Source organism: Photinus pyralis, unplaced genomic scaffold (assembly GCF_008802855.1).
Source record: "Photinus pyralis isolate 1611_PpyrPB1 unplaced genomic scaffold, Ppyr1.3 Ppyr1.4_LG4, whole genome shotgun sequence".
Taxonomy (NCBI): domain Eukaryota; kingdom Metazoa; phylum Arthropoda; class Insecta; order Coleoptera; family Lampyridae; genus Photinus; species Photinus pyralis.
Genome location: NW_022170511.1, coordinates 23,459,571 through 23,473,199, shown reverse-complemented (window position 1 = coordinate 23,473,199; position 13,629 = coordinate 23,459,571). Strand labels below are relative to the sequence as shown.

The following is a 13,629-nucleotide window of genomic DNA, read 5'->3' as shown; positions in this document are numbered from 1 at the left end:
CATATCCTGATGTATGTATGTGTAGCTCCTCGGATAAGGTATTGTTAAGGTATTCAGTTACTTTACCTTCAACATTGAGTACGTCGACCACAGGGATGAACATTTCCATATCTTTCACTGTTAATACACGTACTTTAGTACAGTTGCAAAAGAATTAATTACATTCTAATTTCACATACCTTTTCAAGGTAAAATGTCAACGTGACATTTTCGGAAATATCTCCTTTCAAATTCATTGTATTCCATCAATTGCCGAACTGATCGAAACCGTTCCAATAAGTTTCTTTTGATTTGAGTGGATATAATGTTAAAATCGTCTCCGCAGCAGAGCAAGCAACATAATCTTCCACTGCGATTACGAGGACTGACGGTACAGCATAAAACAACACATTACTATAGCAACGACAATAGCTGTAATTTAGTGAAAAATCGTCGGAGCTCATAATTTCGTTTGTAATTTCTTGTAGTTGAATCTAAAATTACCTACCCCAGTGAAGTCGACGAAAAAACGTTGCATAAATATAACTATTATAATAGGCTTTTGCATAAATAACTATTATAATAGGCTTTTGCATTTGGATTTTGCAAGTACCATCTTTTCTCGTGCTTCTGCAACAAGCCACTGATTCGAGGTGTATTACCTTATTCAATCGAAGCCAAATAAAGAGCTCATAGAGAAACAGCCTGTTGCTCTCTTCTATTCACCCGCTACTAGTTACCAGTTAGGTACCAGTTTGTTAACTGATAACTGGTAACGGGAGAATAGAAGAGAGCAACAGGGTGGCTGTTTCTGCTCAATATGCATACTTTCAACTTGAGGAGGTGTTGCACCATATCCGTTATCACTAAAACACCAACACGACCACGTGAAATAGTTACTATGGCAAATATTTTTCATCGCAATGGATCGATTCTTTAGCTGAACTGAAGTATGAGTGTGTGGGGCCGGCCGGCCTGTCTGGCGCACGACACTAAGGGTACCTGGTTTGAATCCGGGTTCCGGCATGAATATTTGTAAATGTATAGTGGGTTGAGTTGGTAGAGCAGTCTTTGCTGAAACCCCGCACATAAAAAAAATCTCATCGGGTTGTTCATTTTCGAAATAAAAGACGATTATTTATAATATCATATTTACCTACAACAATGGTCTCATCCTTAAATACATTTGCTTACAGACATTTTCAAAGAGTCTAGTTTCCCATGACTTTTTCCTTGCTACCCAATATGACAAATGCCGCGCTGTGGAGTTTACAGTTCTCACATGGGGTTTAAGGTTTAACCGTTTAAGACCTACAGTCCCAAATTCGTTTTAACGCGAATATAAGAACAATTTAAATCAAATTTAATCAATTAAACTAAACGTTTAAACGGATAACTCGATGTAGTCTTTCAGTACAGGATTTAAAAATGGGGCTTTAACTATTTTTTTTGAATATAACCAACCACATAATTGTGACGAGTAATTCAGAAAAATGCTTATGCTATTGTTACTTCATCAATTTTGTTCGAAAAGCTACTTCGAGGGCGCAAATTGCTCTTTTCAAATTGAGTCGTGATTAAATAATCAAATACAAAATTCATTAACGTGTAGAACATTTGTCGCAAAAGCAGCTGCGTCCACTATTAGAAACCAAGTCAATCGCGTGACCGGATAATGTAGTTACACATCATGCTTTGAAGTAATTGTCAATTAAGCTTCGTTAATTTAATTTGGTCGATGATAGTGTCGCCATCATTTCGTCCGGCGAACCTTTAAAAACTGAAGCGGTAAGAAAGAGATCGTGTTTCTTTTTCGTTTGTTAAACGTCCGCCTTTACCAAGTATGTAATTTCGCCTCAACTTGAAATGCCAACAGCGTCGCTGTGAATATGGATGACTTCGCTCAACAATGACATTTGCACATCCTGCCTTTCTCCCTTGTTTCACGTTTCTCCCGACTGAATATGATTAATGTACATACATAAACCCGTAGCCGTACGTATTTACAGAAAGCACCCTCAAAATGCATCGGCCTTGCAGAAGTGTGATTTATTACGAAGGACTACCTCCAACAAACATCACTTGATGCTGTAATGAAATGTCGAAGCTATTTCGCATATGTCTCTACTAAATAATTCTGTGTGCCCCTGTAATCGAATACCTTTCGTGTAGGATTTCTACCTTCATATTCGCAACGATGAATTGATGGCCAGATTAATAAAATACTTCCTATTTCATATATTATTCTTGAAACGGCAGTATTTCAGGGAGCTTAATACTCCCCCCTCCCCCCCTGTCCTATATTATATATGCAAAAACCAACTTGAAATAGGATTTGGCGATGTTCTCTGCAAACTCGGTGAAGTCCTTGATCTCATGCTGTTCAAAGGCTCTGTTTTTCTCCTCTCTGGCCTCCCTTAGCTCTTTTTTTTGCTTCAGGTTTGTGTGGGTTTTGCTTCGGTGCTCTGCTGTGGTTATCCGTGGCTTGCTTCCTGTTCGGTGACATGGGCGATTTACGTCTCTCAAGTGTTTTCCCTGCTGATCCCTTAAGCGTTTCGGCGATCCTGTTCCAAGATGGTCTCCTATCGCATAATCAAGCGATTACTTTTAATGAGATTGAAGTCTGTTATGTTGATCATTGCCACCGAAAGATGTTAAATACCAAAATGTTATGACACTTGCTTTCGAGTACGTCGCAAAAGCAGACATGCCTTTTTATAATACTCTTAGGAGTACTAATCCACCCAAGGAGAATGAGCCCCTCAGCGATTCTCCATCGACCACAGAAGAAAGTGATACTCATTCCGAATGACACAAATTTCAGTGTTTATGGGTTTTATGTTAATAACTTCAAATTATGACATCCCTTTTTGCTCCAAATATATCTTTTTTAGTTTCGTTGCTTTATTTCTGGTAGTATATCATTTTAGTTTTGTGTTTTTTGTTGTATATGATCTTTACTTGACTATTATTAAATGAAAAAAATTGGTTTGGCATTTTTTTAAGAATTTACATATTGTGACTGATCCCCTTTTTGCATCAAGGTCTTCAAATCTCGCCGAAAGATAAAACGAATTTTTACATTCAGGGATTGGCGGGGTACACTTCCCGGCGTTCTAAAGTTTCTATGACTCCTGAAATAGTTATTTACGAGGCCCGTTTGGGGCCGAGTACTTTAATTTCCCAGTCAGGTAATGTCATTTTACTGACGAATTTTGTATTAAATTTTACCCGAAATCGTATTTTAATATAAAATTTCAAGTTTCATATAGAACTTTTGATTAATGTCAAACTGTCAGTGATGACAGGGGTCATTATAGACATTTAGAAATGTCACAAATGCGGCCGGTAAAGTGACGGTACGGCCAGTAAAGTGACAGGTGTCAGATGCGGCCAGTAAAGTGACAAGCGCGGCAGGAAACGTAGTCTGCCTCTGTCATGTGTGAGCAACCCTGGGTACGTTCCGGCTTTTGCCCACAGCCTCGGGTAGCGTCGGGAAATAATTGGCGAGCAAAGAAAAGTAAAAGTGTATTGTCTAAATAGAAAATAAAAATATATATATACAAAATAAAATAATATAAAAGATTTCCGGAGCAGTCCTCGTATTTACTTGGGGAGTACTGCCATCTGCCGGTAGTTATCTGGCCCCAGCGTGTCAGCTGGTTTGCTGTCAATGCCGTTTTCGTGTCGGACTGTAGGTTAATTTCCACGTGCAGTGCTGTCTAGAATGTAACAAATTAATTGATGCGGGATTGAGGGCTGCGCCACCCGAACGAGGTAACCAACAGAACCTGCGGGGTGAGTGTTCGAACTGTAACAACTAACCTTTCTCGTGACGGCTTTCAGCCCCTTATGGTTAACGTAGGCGGGAGCACTGTGCCCCAGGTTCAGGCAGGACGGGGCGACGGGAAGATACTACGGAGGTGTACTTCGTATAAAACCAGGAGTCACGCTCCGATTTCGTTTTGAAGACACGGACAGGTAGGAACGTATGGAGAGTAGCTGGTAATCTTGCGGAATACTTGTTGTAGTAACCCGTTCGCTAGGGAGTACACCTAGGAACTGGAATTACTCGGGGAATTGGGAACTGGTCAGAGTAATAAAGGTAACAGCTTGCACGTTTAATAAAGGGTTGAAAGATTGTTGTTTTAATGACACTATAAACACACTCACTCACCTCGAAGGCTACTTACGATTTACCCCCTAGGGCTAACGGCAACACACTCAACACAGGGAACGACAGGGGTGCAGGTTAACAAAGGTTTTACAGGTACTGGAACGACGGTTAAGGGTACAAATTATATAGGAATAAATCACAGGTAAATAAGGCTGGTTAATAGCAAAAGGCACTGGTAAAGATAGAAGCAAAAGCAAAAGTTACAAACACTGGACTGACACAGGTATATATATCTTGGAGATCTGGTGGGGAAGACGATTAGGAGGGGCGAAATTAAGTGGAAATATCTGGGGGAAATCTCATTTACTGGTTTTGGGCAGATTATTTCCTTACCCTTAATTTCGTTTCCTCACACAGTGACACACCACAAGGATCAGTCATTATAATATGATAAACGGCCCCTGCTGCCATAACCAGAAAACTTGTTGAAACTTGTTCAATAAATGTGAAGAACACAGAAAATTCAATGGCGGATAAAAAATCTATAATGCACAACAACTACCATTATAGTAGAGGTGGGATACCCTCCGCCATCTTGGACTTTCTGACGTCAGAAGGTCTTTGACTTTGGTCCAATGTCGTGGTCTTGGATTCTGGACCAAGGTCGTCGTCTGGGGTTCTGGACCAAGATTGAGGCCTAGGATTCTATCTTGTTTGTGTATTACCTAATTCATGTCATTTTACGGTAACAAACTAACCCATAAATGACCGGAAGCTAAAAGTTTGACAAGACTGGTCACAAATTCAGAGGTTTCTTTCGATAAGAATACAAACAGACAAAACAATAATTTTCAACAACTTTATTACCTCCCACTTATAATTTAATAGTAATTATAGTAATAGATCAAAAATTTCCTTTTTGTGCAATTGGACGCGAAACAACAACTTCGCGTTCGCCATGGCGGCCGCGAAATTCACTTTCGCGGCCGCTGTCATAGCGACGGCCGTTAAAGTAAAACAATGTCACATATATTTTGACAATCAGCATGTAGGTAATTACAAATCTTTTGGATAAATGTTAATATTAATCGTACAGTTCGTATTGTTACTTATACTTACTCCTGAAATAAAGTCTAAAGTGTTAGAAGCGTTATACTTTGAAACTGTAACATTTTGATTTTCATTAGAACTCAAACTGACAGGTACAGTTTTTTATACAATCGTTTATATTAAGCATGCACTTTAGCATCGAATACACACTCCATAAGCTTGAACTTTTTAAGGTCTTCGATTTTTCCATAAGGTAAGCTAATAGTACATTTTCAGACAAGGTTTTGGCGTTTATCTTGTTGCATCAGTCTTTAAAGTCCTTGTAACATTTTTCGTACTGCCGCTTCGATTTTTTAGGTACTGCGACACAGCAGAATTCGCAACAAGTTTTATTTCCGGAGGAGTTCCGGATATCGAAGAATCACTTTCGGAGTCACACATTTTGACTTTTCTTTCACGAAAAATTATTCATTGTTTATCTCATTTCCATGGTAAAATGAAAATTGGCCGTCTTTCTATTTGCGACGAAAATTATTATTTTTGAAATCTCATTTTTATTTATTGACGATTCTACACAATTGCACAAAAAATGTTGTGTATACCACGGCCGCGTCATTCTTTAACGCCCTCAAAGTTGCCTTGCCTCGGCCGCAAGCGGCCTCGGCGCCAATCTTCTTTTCGGTACGTTAAAGAATGACTTCGCGGCCTAAGTATACAAATAACTATTTTCGTCGACCTCTCGATAACAATATAAATTACTCCTTAGTGACGAGTACAATGATGAAGCTTATTAATCGTTAGCAACCATTAATGGTTAGCAACCAACCATTATACGTTAGCAACCACTTATACATAACAACCATTTTATTAAAGGGAAATGACAATTATATAACAATTCACTTTCGGCAACAGCTGAGAACTTCCATCCACCTAACCATTTTAATCTCGGTTTTAATGTAGTGAGATCAGCAGCCAGTACGGTCGCCAAACGATCTCAGCAAAGCATATCCTGATGTATGTATGTGTAGCTCCTCGGATAAGGTATTGTTAAGGTATTCAGTTACTTTACCTTCAACATTGAGTACGTCGACCACAGGGATGAACATTTCCATATCTTTCACTGTTAATACACGTACTTTAGTACAGTTGCAAAAAAATTAATTACATTCTAATTTCACATACCTTTTCAAGGTAAAATGTCAACGTGACATTTTCGGAAATATCTCCTTTCAAATTCATTGTATTCCATCAATTGCCGAACTGATCGAAACCGTTCCAATAAGTTTCTTTTGATTTGAGTGGATATAATGTTAAAATCGTCTCCGCAGCAGAGCAAGCAACATACCTAATCTTCCACTGCGATTACGAGGATTGACGGTACAGCATAAAACAACACATTACCTACTATAGCAACGACAATAGCGTAATTTAGTGAAAAATCGTCGGAGCTCATAATTTCGTTTGTAATTTCTTGTAGTTGATTTTAAAATTACCTACCCCAGTGAAGTCGACGAAAAAACGTTGTATGCAATTCATGTATAAATCGGCGATTATTGGTTCGTTCGAATTTAGTCCACTCGCTGCGCTCGTGGACTAAACATCTCACTCACCAATAAAACGCCTCATTTATACACTCATTGCATAAATAACTATTATCTCAGGGATCGTAAAGCTATCGATTTAAATTTACAAAAATCATATAACGATTTTGTGACTTCGTAGATGCATTCGTTAATCCCACGATGTTAAATAATCTCTAACAGCTCTTGGTCATGAACATCTTTGATGATTAATGTTGACATGCAGGTTTCAGTTGTTAATTCTCCTGATCAGTACAAATTTGCGTTAAGTATTGACATTAATTAATTAATTAATTAATTAATTAACTTTGAGTTGTTCTAGAATTTTGGTTTGAATTCGGAAACCCCTCCAGTAAACCTTTTTACCTGACCTTCACTGTAGCGGCACATAATGAACATGAAATTTATTTTGAAAGTTAAGAACTGTTTTCTTTATCGCAATTTCGCTTTACACGGGATATTAATTTTCTTTCGACTTTGTGGCACTGCGTAGAGAGCGGTAAAATATTTATGGAATTTGCTAAATATTCTTTTTTATAAATACAAACAGTGTCCTTTATTTAACTGAACGGAAATGGGCTAAAAATAGACTGCATAATGTCATTATTATTGTGCGCAGATAACCCAATTTGAATGGTATTTTCGGCTTCCAACTGATTGCGTAATTTTTGCAATCGCCAAAATCCCGCGTCCTTTAAGAAGTACAGGAGTGGCCATTCAATTGTTCAGTAGTAAGAAATTTTATAACTACCAGTTACCTACACTTCTCATACTCATAATTCACAAATAGCTATTACCGCAACTCAGAGTGGCCATTATTACCTCTTACTTTCGGTTTAATAAATATAAGAATAGACGAGCTTTCATGCACATACCTTTTATTGCTTTTACAGATATTAATCACCATTAGAAAAATACTCGCGAAAAGTATAACAGTAATAAAAGCTCAAAAGCGTAAGAGATTATGACGGGAATCCCAGATATAACTTAAAGAATCTTTTATTATTTGTTTATTTAACGTTAACGACTCCCCATAAACAAAGTACATCGAGAAGTAATATAAATAGATTCGATGGTATACAAAGATATGTTCGCGTTTTAGCGCATTATCCAACGGGGTTGAATTGCGTTACTTTTCTGCTTTTCCGTCCGTGTCGTAACCGTTCCACACTTTTCAACACATTCGCTTTGTTCTTATCTTTTTGTAAGTATTCAGAAGCCAGAAATCTTGGTGATTGCTCGCTTCTGAATGCAATAACGGTCGAAGTATGAACGGGAGATTTTAAGAAAGATGAAGTGTGCGCATTAGGGTGCAAAATGCTCAGGGTCAATATAAACCTAACACTATCTTATGGTGGGGTACGCAAAGCTATTTAATTTAATTTAACTCAATCTTATTCTCGTACTATTCAAGTGACTAATTTAAATTACGTTATATTATTTAATTTGAGAAGTACTTACCTCTCACTTTTATCTTTTAACGGAAACGGTTTAAGTGGGAATTGAAGTGCAGATGCTCGTTTTGTGCTTTTATGTCTATAATTAACAGTTTGAATTAATTGGGGATGTACTCAACAAAACAGTAGATCAGTTCTTTATTATATACTCAGTGACATGGAAATTGCACACCAAGAAGGAGCTGGAATTTTTTTACCAAACTTGGCAGAAACGTTTAACTACTAAAAGGTAACAATTGATTAAAATTTCATTCATATGGATCAAGTGGTAATGGCTTATTTGACAGTTCTTTCATTTTTTTTTCTAGTATTCTTATATTGAGTACGTTTTGCGAAATTTTGTTCAGTTCTTATTGTTTTCGCTTTTAATCGTTTCTTTTGAGGCTGTGATCATGCCTAGATACGCCAAAGTGGAAATTACCGCGAATTAAGAGAAGTTGACAGGTGTCGTATTGTTGATTTGGGTGGAGGTGGTTTTTCGTTCACAAAAATTACAAGTCACCTTAACCGAAGTCCATTCACCATGATTCGCTGCAATCGGGCATGGATTTGGGAAGGGGCAGGATCGTCGTAGAGAGGAAAGGGAGGGGGCAGGAAAGGGTGGGGGGCGAAAAAGAACAATTGAAGTGCGGGATCGCCATCTTTGACTTATGGCAACAAGAAACCGATTCTCTAGTACCAGGTCAATTGCCGATCAATTGTTAGCTAACGAAGGTCGTCCTGTAACACTTCGAACGGTTTACCGCAGAATCAGAGCTTACGACTTGCAATCCTATCGGCCACATCTTTTGTTACCATTAACAGCTCAACACCGCCAGCAGCGTTTGGAGTGGTGTAGGTTGCGACTGCACTGGAACCTAGAGTAGCATTGGGTGGTGTTCAGTGATGAATCCCGATTTTGTTTGGGTATGCATGATGGCCGTATGAAGGGCAGCCGAAGACGTGGGGAACGTCGCAATGTTGAATTTTCTGTTATGAGGCATGTGCACTAAGCTGTGGGGACTATGGTATGGAGTACTATAACTTATGGGAGTAGGGCTCGTTTGTTATTCATTCGAGGTAATATGACCCCCCCAGCGATATGTGGATGACGTGATAGAACCCGATATTCTTCCATCTCTTCAGCAGTTGGAAGACCCACTTTTCCAGCAGGATAATGCCCCTCCCCACATTGAAAGACGTTCTATGGACTTATTTGCACATGATAATGTCAATTTCTTGCCATAGCCGCCCAGATCTCCCAGTATATCGCCCATCGAGCAAGTTTGGGACATTATGAAGAGAAGACTGATGAACTTACCGCATCCTCCGCAGACGCTGCAAGCTCTACACAATGAATTATATGTTGCTTCAGTTGCTTGGGACACAATACCTCAAGAGGAAATCGGCCGTCTGCTAAAATCGATGCTACGAAGCGTGAGGGAGTGCGTAACCAATAGGGAGAGACTACTATTATTAATTTATTATTAATAAAAATATGTTTATATTTCATCCTTTTTCTTTTAAATTTTAATCAATTACCTTTTAGTAGCTAAACGTTTCTACCAAGTTTGGTCAAAAAATTCCAACTCCTTCTTGGTGTTGCAATTTCCATGTCACTGAGTATATTTATATGCTTTCCGGAGTAATTTCTTCCTTCAAAAAAGAAACAATAATAGACTAATGTCAAAGTAATGTCATAATATAGATAAAAAATGAAAAACGGTTTCCACGTTAAGGCGTGAAACTTCAGTGCATTTTCTATTAATTGATTAGTATTTCCCCAACAGGTCATGTATCAGACTGTTTTGTACAAAGGAAAGGAAAGGAAGTTATGGTTATGGTAAGATTTGGATTTTTAGAATATGCGATATGCTGTCTTTACTGGTTCACAATCTGATTTTTAACATATGCGATATATGTTTGACTTTAGTAGATAAGCATCTGTGGTTTAAGTTTCAAAAAGATATCTCTATAAATTTGACATTGTGCAGTCTGCACAAACTATCGTCAAGATGTTTCTTGGTTGGGTTGTGAGAGCTATAAGGTACCGAATGCAAAAACCGAACTAAATATCTCGAAAACTGTAGGAGTAGTTAAGGCCTCGGATGGACGGACGGACGGAGGAAGTGGCCATACGAGTTGGAAAATGCGTTAAAAAATAACAATAACGTTTGTTATTTGAAGACTAACACCAGAATTTGCACATACGCAAAGTATATAATTATGACATTAAAGTTGCGCAATATATCTAGATTAATAAGCGAGATGTAAATGTAAATCTAAACCATAAACAAAGAATTTAAAATTAAATTTTACTTTCAAAGTATAGTGTGTAACTATAAACACAACTGAATTTATCAACGTCCTTTATATACGGTAATACTTTTTTCTCTGTAATTTTCTCCAAATTTTTTCATCATATCTAATCTTTACTTTTCGGATAATTATTTTCCGCTCAAATTATCATCTGCTGTAAAAATGCTGTAGTAGTCTTCTCTCCTTGGTTACTTCGATTTTTCTGATTAACTTCTTCTTGGGGATCTGTCAATTCTTCTACTTCATCAATTTCTTCTGTTTTCAATAACTTCGAGTATTGTACTAATTCTAATTTTTCTTTACTGTTTGTGTCCGTTTCTTCTATTAACTTTAGTTTACCTTGTATAATCTTTACTTCTTATTGCTACTTCTTGTTCATGTTTAGTAATGGAAGTGCTTCTTCTTGATTCTTCCACTGTTCTCCCTCTACAATAGCCATTCTCTCTTCTCGAGCTTTAATTATTTTTCCATTTTTGCTCTCCTATCCCTTCCAAATTCTCCAAAACAATAGGCTTCCTTCCTTTCATATTCTTCAATTTATTCCTTAATCTTTAGTTTCCTAAATTTTCCGTACTACCACTCGCTCATCTTCTACAATCTGAGTTCTTCGTGTCTTCCAAGGAACATGTGGGGCTCCTGGTCCCCGTCTGCCTAGTTTTCCGGATGCGGAGGACTGTACCCTCTTCTTCCTCTCGAATTGTAATTATAACCCCCTCCAACGAAATTCACTTGTCTCCTATTGTCGATTCTTTCATTATTAGCGAGCCCCTAGTGAGTTTATAATTTTGCGGTGTCTGTCCGTCCGTCCATTAGCACGATATCTTGTAAATGAATGGACCGATTACGATGAAATTTTGCAGGTGGATTTTTGATCAAATTTGTAGGTCGGAGTTGGTGAATTGGCAATGTAGGCCAAAAAATAAAGAAGGTCCTTTTGACATAGCATAGCTTTAGCATAGCTTTAGCATAGCTTTAGCATAGCTTTAGCATAGCTTTGGCATAGCTTTGGCATAGCTTTGGCATAGCTTTGGCATAGCTTTGGCATAGCTTTGGCATAGCTTTGGCATAGCTTTGGCATAGCTTTGGCATATCTTTGGCATAGCTTTAGCATAGCTTTAGCATAGCTTTAGCATAGCTTTAGCATAGCTTTAGCATAGCTTTAGCATAGCTTTAGCATAGCTTTAGCATAGCTTTAGCATAGCTTTAGCATAGCTTTAGCATAGCATTAGCATAGCTTTAGCATAGCTTTAGCATAGCTTTAGCATAGCTTTAGCATAGCTTTAGCATAGCTTTAGCATAGCTTTAGCATAGCTTTAGCATAGCTTTAGCATAGCTTTAGCCAGATGCAATTCCAAAAGTTGAGCCCAATCGATCAGCATTCACAGCGCCCTCTTCGCATTTCGACCATTTATAAACCGAATCGCAAACTTTCTTATTTATGAGGGTATTTAAATGAAATTTGATACATAGCCACTACTTGGAATAAAAGCAAATGTATCGCCAGTTTCCAAATATGGTTTTGTGCATGATGTGCAGTGCCCACTTCCTTATTTATGGAAGCAATTAAATTAAACTTCATACACATACACTTTAAATAAAAGCAAAACTAACACCACGTTCAAAATTAGGTTTTGCAAATGCTATAGTTATACCTAGAAGCTCGTTTTCTATATTTGTTTACATCGTTTATTATCTCTTCTAATTTCTGGACCTTTTCCAGCTGCATCAGTTCTCGGTCACTCCTCTAGATTTTCCACCTGAATTCTTTCTAAGGTGTTGGCAAGAAGAGCTATAGTGCCAACTCCTGATCCAATCATGACATTTTCTACTTCCCTGGGGAAGTGACGTAATAATGCTTTGACTGATTGGGCTTCTAGTATTGGCGGCTGTAAGTGCAGGTTGGTAGCTGTGTTTCGAATTTAACTTGCTATAAACGTGGAGGGGCCAATCGTAGTCCAATTTTGCCTTGTTCGAACCAATACTGTTTGAAGAACTTTTCTTTAAACATTTCAAAATTTTCTCACGGGTTCCTGTTCAGTTGGGTTCAGGTTTTTGCCCTTCCTTCGACCATCTCTTTCGTGTAAGCTAGCGACACTTTTATTTTATTAATCATTTAATTTCACTTTACTAAATGTGCATGCTCATATTCGATTCAGTGATCAGTCGAAGTTCGGCCTTACCACTAAACTGTTTGCTATTACTACATTATTGAAGATTTTCTATACTATGGCACACTGGAAACCAGAAGTAGGTAGATCTTTTTCATTTTGTTCATTAAAAATGCTCAATTTTATGTTTGGCCGATGCATAATGCAATTGGAAGGCTCTATGCGTTGAGTTAACATTCGGGATGAATAGCCGCCGTCTATTCTATGAAGAGGGTCAAGTACCAACGTGCACATATCCACCTGGATGGAATAGAAAGGACACGAAGGTAGCGGTAGTATGGTAGTTTTTGGCGCGTGCCAACCGTAACCCACCGAATTTATACGTTTTTCCTGCTCAGTGCTCATACTGCTAGATTTTTCGGTCTGTACACACAATGCAATAACCACGTCAATACTGGTGATTTTATGTCACTAATCACTCATTCTTATGTGATGGCGTACTAGGCGACTATACTGACTACGTAAACAAATCATTTTTTCTTTACACTCTTAACGGAGCAGTAGCCAATAGAGCTAATTTACTTGAACAAAATACACAGTTTCAGTGACTTTAAGTCGCTCATTCAGATATTTGTCTCACAATTACCAGCATTGCTCTTTTATTACTGAATTAGGTGTAGTGACTTTCAGCTCCTAATGTGGCTTATCAAGCGACCGAAAATGAGTGGCCGTCGTGTCGCCTTTGGAAGTTCCAGTTAGTACGATTTCCTACGTAAACAAAAATTCCAAAGGAGACTCGACAGCAACTCATTTTTGATCGCATATTACTACTAATTACATCAAGATCATTATAACCGTCTTTGTAACGATACCTACACTGGATTGGTATACATAAAAGGCGAGTAAGTAGCGTGAAGTGGAATACGGTTTCCAAAAGGCAATTTATTACACTTCCTGGCTAACTGTATCTAAGTAGTGACCAGAAAACCTACTAACGCTTTTCCTACAATTAAGCTGCTAGTGCTACTACAACTATTTTT

The 13,629-nt window shown here is 38.0% G+C and overlaps 1 long non-coding RNA gene across 1 annotated transcript; it reads left to right on the top strand.

Moving 5' to 3' along the window:
• The first annotated feature begins 3,512 nt into the window (after positions 1-3,512).
• On the top strand, positions 3,513-4,121 carry LOC116168603. The gene is made up of 2 exons (XR_004144794.1): positions 3,513-3,777; positions 3,826-4,121. It is a non-coding gene; the product is annotated as an uncharacterized LOC116168603 (long non-coding RNA).
• Positions 4,122-13,629: the final 9,508 nt, after the last annotated feature.